Raw genomic sequence first — 6000 nt, 5'->3', positions numbered from 1 at the left:
TCAGGATCCCTGCTCCGTGGGGAGCCTGCTTCTTCGTCTCCCTTTGCCTATTTGTGTTCTCTCTCTGTCAAATAAATAAAAATATTTTTTTAAAAAATCTACTCTCTTAGCAATTTTCAGATATACAGTATAGTATCACCAACTCTAGTCACCATGCTGCTTACTACATCCCATGACTAATTTTATACCTGCACATTTGGAGCTCTTGAACCCTTTCTGCCTCCGCCTCCCCTCTCTCCACCTTCTGTTCTCCTCAGCCTCCTTTGCTCCCCCTTCTGGTGCCCCCTCCAGTCCCTGCAAACCTGTGCCAGTTGCTGAAGACCTGCTGTCCCGCCAGGATCTGTGATCAGATAAGCCAGATGCCCAGAGTTTAAAACTGTCTATGACAATTTGACAGAGTAATGTTTGAATCTGATATAAAAAAAAGGTGGGTCTTGGGTAATCAATGTCTTTTTTTTTAAGACTTTATTTATTCATGAGACAAAGAGAGAGAGAGAGAGAGAGAGAGAGAGAGAGAGAGGCAGAGACACAGGCCGAGGGAGAAGCAGGCTCCATGAAGCAGGAGCCTGATGTGGGACTTGATCCCAGGTCTCCAGGATCACGCCCTGGGCCAAAGGGAGGCGCTAAACCGCTGAGCCACCCAGGGATCCCTCAATGTCTTTTTCTATTCGCATTCTGGAAATCTGTTTTTGTTGTCTGCTGGTGTCTTTTACAGCGGTGCTGCTCAGCTTGGAAGTGCATAGGCCTTGGCCGCGGCAGGGGTCAGGAGCTCTGCTCTGCTTTTTCCCACTGGACACATCTGCCTTAAACATTCTTTTTTTGGGGCATGATTTCCTTAGGCAAAGGTGTCTTGCATCACTGTGTATCAGATCTAAGCTGTCTGTGGGGTTTCTAGTGAATTCTAACTTCAGTCTTGCTGTCCAATGTGAGCTTGATCTCACCTGACCGGTTCTCACACATTCCTTTTTTATTATTTTTTTTTTTAGGATTTTATTTATTTGGGTGGGTGGGGGGAGAGAAGAGAGAGAGAGAGAGAGAGAGAGAGAGAGAGAGAGATCCCAGGACCCTGGGATCATGACCTGAGCCGAAGGCAGATGCTTCACTGACTGAGCCACCCAGCCTCCTGCACACACTCCTTCAACCCCATTCTCTCTGCTTATATTCCTGAGCTGACCCCCCTGAAAGCTAGCCTAGAGTTCCTTCTCTGACCCATCCAGATGCAACCATCACTTCAAGGTCTACCTCACATTCACTCTTCAGTTAGAATTTTCTGGTTATTGCAGACACTACTGGCCTTCCTCCTGCTCAGCGCCTGTGGCTCCCACCTGCCGAGAGCTTTGTCTTTGGGGACAGGGCTCTCTGCACCTGCGATTTCTGTGTACTGCCCCCACCCTGACAGAAACTCTCACCCCAGCCTTACCAGCTAGTTTCTGTTTTCACTCCCATTTTATAGATGAGGAAACTGAGACCTAACATGTTAAGTGTAATACCCGTGGCTGCATAGGTTGGAGAGTGGCTGATATGCAGTCTGCATTGGGTCAGATAGAACCCATGAACTCTAGTTTAGATGAAGGTAATGATGTTTGGTGGGGAACTGAGGTGAACCCATGTGGTTGTATTAATTTCCTTGGGCTGCTGTAAGAAATTATTTCAACTTGGCTGGCTCAGAACAGGAGATTTATGTATCTCACGGTGTTGGAGCCTACGAGCCTGAAATCGAGGTGTTGGCAGGTGTGATGGTTTCTGGAGGCTGAAGGAGAGTCTAGTCTCTTCTCTCTCTTCTAGCTTCTGGTAGTTGCCAGCTCTGCTTGGTGTTCCTTGGCTTGTAACCACATCACTCCGCTATCTGCCCCATTACACGGGGCCTTCTCCTCTGGCCTCTCCCTGTTAACCCCCCCCCCCCCCCCCCCCCCGCTTTCTTTTCTCTCATAAGAACACCAGTCAGTGGACATAGAGCCAACACTAAATCCAGGATGACCTCCTCTCAGGATATTTAATTAATGATATCTGCAGGGGATCCCTGGGTGGCTCAGTGGGTTAGTGCCTGCCTTCGGCTCAAGTCGTGATCCCAGAGTCCCGGGATCGAGTCCCACGGTGGGCTCCCTGCATGGAGCCTGCTTCTCCCTCTGCCTGTGTCTCTGCCTCTCTCTCTCTCTCTCTCTGTGTGTCTCATGAATAAATAAATAAAATCTTTAAAAAAATGATATCTGCAAGGCACTATTTCCAAATAAGGTTACATTTACAGGTACCTGGGGTTAGGACAGGAACCAACCTTTCTGGAGGACACTATTCAACCCATTGCGGGGAAGGGGGATGGATTTCTATATAATCCACATTCTTTTCATGCCTTGCTGCCTCTTGCCCATCACTATGCAATTCAGGATTTGAGGACATACCCTGCAGACTTGAAGCCCAGCGTTTTACAGGGTTTAGTTTCATTCCAGCTGTTGGTACTTGCACACTATGCTTTACACATCACCTGCAGCCCCTCGGTGGCTCTCACAGCCTTAGTCACGGGGGAATGGCAGGTGTCAGTATGGTGACACCTCCTTGGATGGGAGAGCTTGCCTGAGAATTCAAGGTCGCAGCACACAGAAAGTTGGTTGACACCTGTGGATGCAGCCACCCTTGTGCATAAGCAAAGGGGATGGTGTCCCCTCCCTCACACAAAAAAAGCCATTTGGAAGCACTGGGGAAGGAAATAATAATTAGTAAAGCTTCTGCTGGGTGCTTGGCCCTGCCGCCCATCTTACTTTATTATCATTCATGCTTTGCCCACTGAAATTCAGAGCAAGCAGGGGGGAAAAAGGATCTAAAATAGCTAAATTGCAGTTGATGTGGGGATATGGGTTAGGCTAACAAGGCTGAAGAAAAGCACTTTTGTGATTCGTTTTGAAAACAATTCTTGAAAAATAATCGAACCTCAAGGTATCCCGGATCTTATCAATCAAATAAATGCTTTTATGAAAAAGAGAACAACCCCGCACTGTGAGAGCAGCTTCATTTTTGTATTGTCACTCATGGGAAAGCTTTGAAAGCTAAATAATAAAACTGCTTATAACTTTTAGTCCTCAGGTTTCCATCATACTTTCTTCAGTGACTTCACTTTTAGGAAGTTAAAAATAGCAGAATTAATTCTGAGCACAACAGAGCCGGACTCAGAATTTCAGACCTTGATTTGCATTTTAAACCTTCAGGAGTAAAGGTTTTTGTTTGTTTGCTTTTGTTTTGTTACTTAGCCCTAGAGGATGTGATGGTAACAGACAGCACTTTGAGCTAAATTGACGGGTGGTGTAAATTGGAGGCTGGCTGGTGGTGGTGGGGGGGTCCCCTCCAGGAACCTGAGCCTTTGAGATGCTTTTCTTTGTTTGTTTCTTCTTTTTTTTTTTTAAAGTGGATTGTTTCCTAAAGAAAATGATGAGTAAATGTATCTCAAGTTTAGTGCTCTGTTGAAAAGAGGCAAAGACTGCTTGTCTAAAATGACTAAATCTGTAAATGAGAAAATAAGAAAAGAGAAAATAAGCCTGCTAGCCTCTTCTGTTTGTCTTTTGATACCTATTTTCATGTTGATGCTCTATTTCTCTGTATATGTTCTTGATATATTCCTATTTTATAACGTCTCCTCTGCTTTTGTGCACGTCTGACTTTATCTCGAAATTTCATGAGAGTGAAAACTTGGAAGATGATTTCACAGTTATCCGCGAGGCCAAGGAAGGACTCTTGTTGGTTTATCCGCAGCACCCCCTTGTGGCAATTCTATGCATTTCATAATTCTCGATAGTTTAAATTTTTCAAGGGCAAGGACAGGCTACCTTTGATTTATACTTTTTTTTAAAGATTTTATTTATTTATTTATTCATGAGAGACACACACACCGAGAGAGAGGCAGAGACACAAGGAGAGGGAGAAGCAGGCTCCCCACGGGGACCCCGATGTGGGACTTGATCCCCAGACTCCGGGATCACGACCTGAGCCGAAGACAGGTGCCCAACTGCTGAGCCACCCAAGTGTCCCATATTCTTTATTTTTTTTCAAGTTGTTAATATAATTAGTTGTCTCTATTACTGAATCTGTTAGTTCAGCTCAAAAGCCATTCTTAGGGCATAGAGAGGAAGTCTACCATTATTAAATTTAGGGATGAAGCTTGGAGTGGACCAGCCTAAGGTAATGTTTGAAGACATTTTACTGGCAGTGAAACTTAAATCCGTGCTGAAAATGTGTACTTAATCCTTGCAACTGACTTGCTTTTAAATACTTGAATATCTTAATTCTAAAATACATATTTCTCAAGACTAAAGTGTTTTTAAATGGGGATTGCTGTGTCATAGTATAGTATTCCCTTTTTAAAAATATTTGAATTCAGGATATACATTCTCGAGACTTTTACATTAACTACTAAAATGTATATCTCGGGCAACAGCTTCTGAGCTCATACTCAAATTTGTGTGAAATTATTTGGAAATTAAATTGTATGAAAATTGTATGAATTAAATTGTATGAAAATTTCATATGTGAGAGGTATAGACTCAGGGCAAATCAGAGCTACCCTTTACATTTCTAAAAAACAAAACAACAAAAAAACCCCAAAAAATCACAACAAAAAACCCTCCAACCTCCTCCATGTTTTAAATCAAAGAATTAAAACTCAGAATTAATCCATTTCAGTGAGCAGAAAATCTGGTTTTGAGTTTTGCTATAAATCAAGATATTTTGGCATGCAAATGCAAGTGATGTCAAAAATGCTTGATGACTTCTTTCTTTGGTTATCATAGTTTTCTATCACTGTATCTACTTTTCAATCTGTCTTTCAAGTTTTGTTTTGTTTGAACAATTTAGGCAGTCATTAGGAGATCATGTAACATGCAATTTTGCTCAGACTCTATTACATGTTATGTTTGAGGGTACTAAATAAATGCTTGGTTGTAGAAATAACCAGATCTAGGGCAATTAGTTTAGGGACTCAGGCCTCATTCATGTGTGTGTGTGTGTGTGTGTGTGTGTGTGTGTGTGTGAATCAGCATATTTATGCATATTTAAAAATCATGTTGGGTTTACATGTGTTTTGCATGTATATACTTGGGGAAAAACATAATTCCTTCTAGAAGCAGTTGGTGTTAGGTTCCTTTCCTTAAATGTCTGTCCTTGGTTTTCTAAGGGACACTTCACCTTGGATTATCTAACCAGTTGCTCTTGGATTTGCCCATGAAATTTGTTTTGGTGCAATAAACTACAACTCCTGCAGCCACCTTTAGCTCCAATAGAATATCTAGTCTACTATCTGTGAGCTGCTGACTTGAACTATAAGATTATGCCTCCCTAATTGGTAGTCTGTGGTGACTCTCTTAAGAAGAAAAATCTTTTAAGGAGATTTCTAGGACTTTCTGAAAACTTTCAGGTCTCCCAATGAAGGTTTCCTTTGCTTGCTTATATATTTACTTATTTAAACTGTGTTAACATTCACCTAATACAAAACTTACCTTCTAAGCCATTTTTAAGTATACAGTTCAGTGGTGTTAATATATTCACATTTTTGTCCAACAGGTGATAAGGACCTTTTCATCTTGCAAAACTGAAACTCTATCCCTCTGCCCCATCAAGGCCTGGCTCTTTATGAACCTCAGATACTGTGAGGACCAGGGATGGAGGAGTAGGGCACAGCTACTAGGAGGAAGGAAGGGATTCAAGTGGTGCTAAAAAAAAAAAAAAAAAAGTGAATTTACATTCTTTGTGTGTGTGTGTGTGTGTGTGAATTTACATTCTAGTCAGTCTATTACATCAATTATTCTCTATGCAAAGCAAATTAATCTCATCCCACTGATTAATGTATCAACTGTTTTTTAAGAACTTTCCTTATTTTCCTTCCAGGCCAACGTTGTTGGTTTTTAAAAATCGAATTTCATATATGGGGGAAAGATCCACAGTGTGATCTGTGCTAGACAGCTTTGATTTTTTTAAAGCTTAAATCCTATATTTAAAAGGCCTTCTAAGAAATGTTAAAAA

This window comes from Canis lupus, chromosome 1, assembly GCF_011100685.1.
Source record: "Canis lupus familiaris isolate Mischka breed German Shepherd chromosome 1, alternate assembly UU_Cfam_GSD_1.0, whole genome shotgun sequence".
NCBI lineage: Eukaryota > Metazoa > Chordata > Mammalia > Carnivora > Canidae > Canis > Canis lupus.
Note: the sequence above shows the minus strand (reverse complement) of the source record.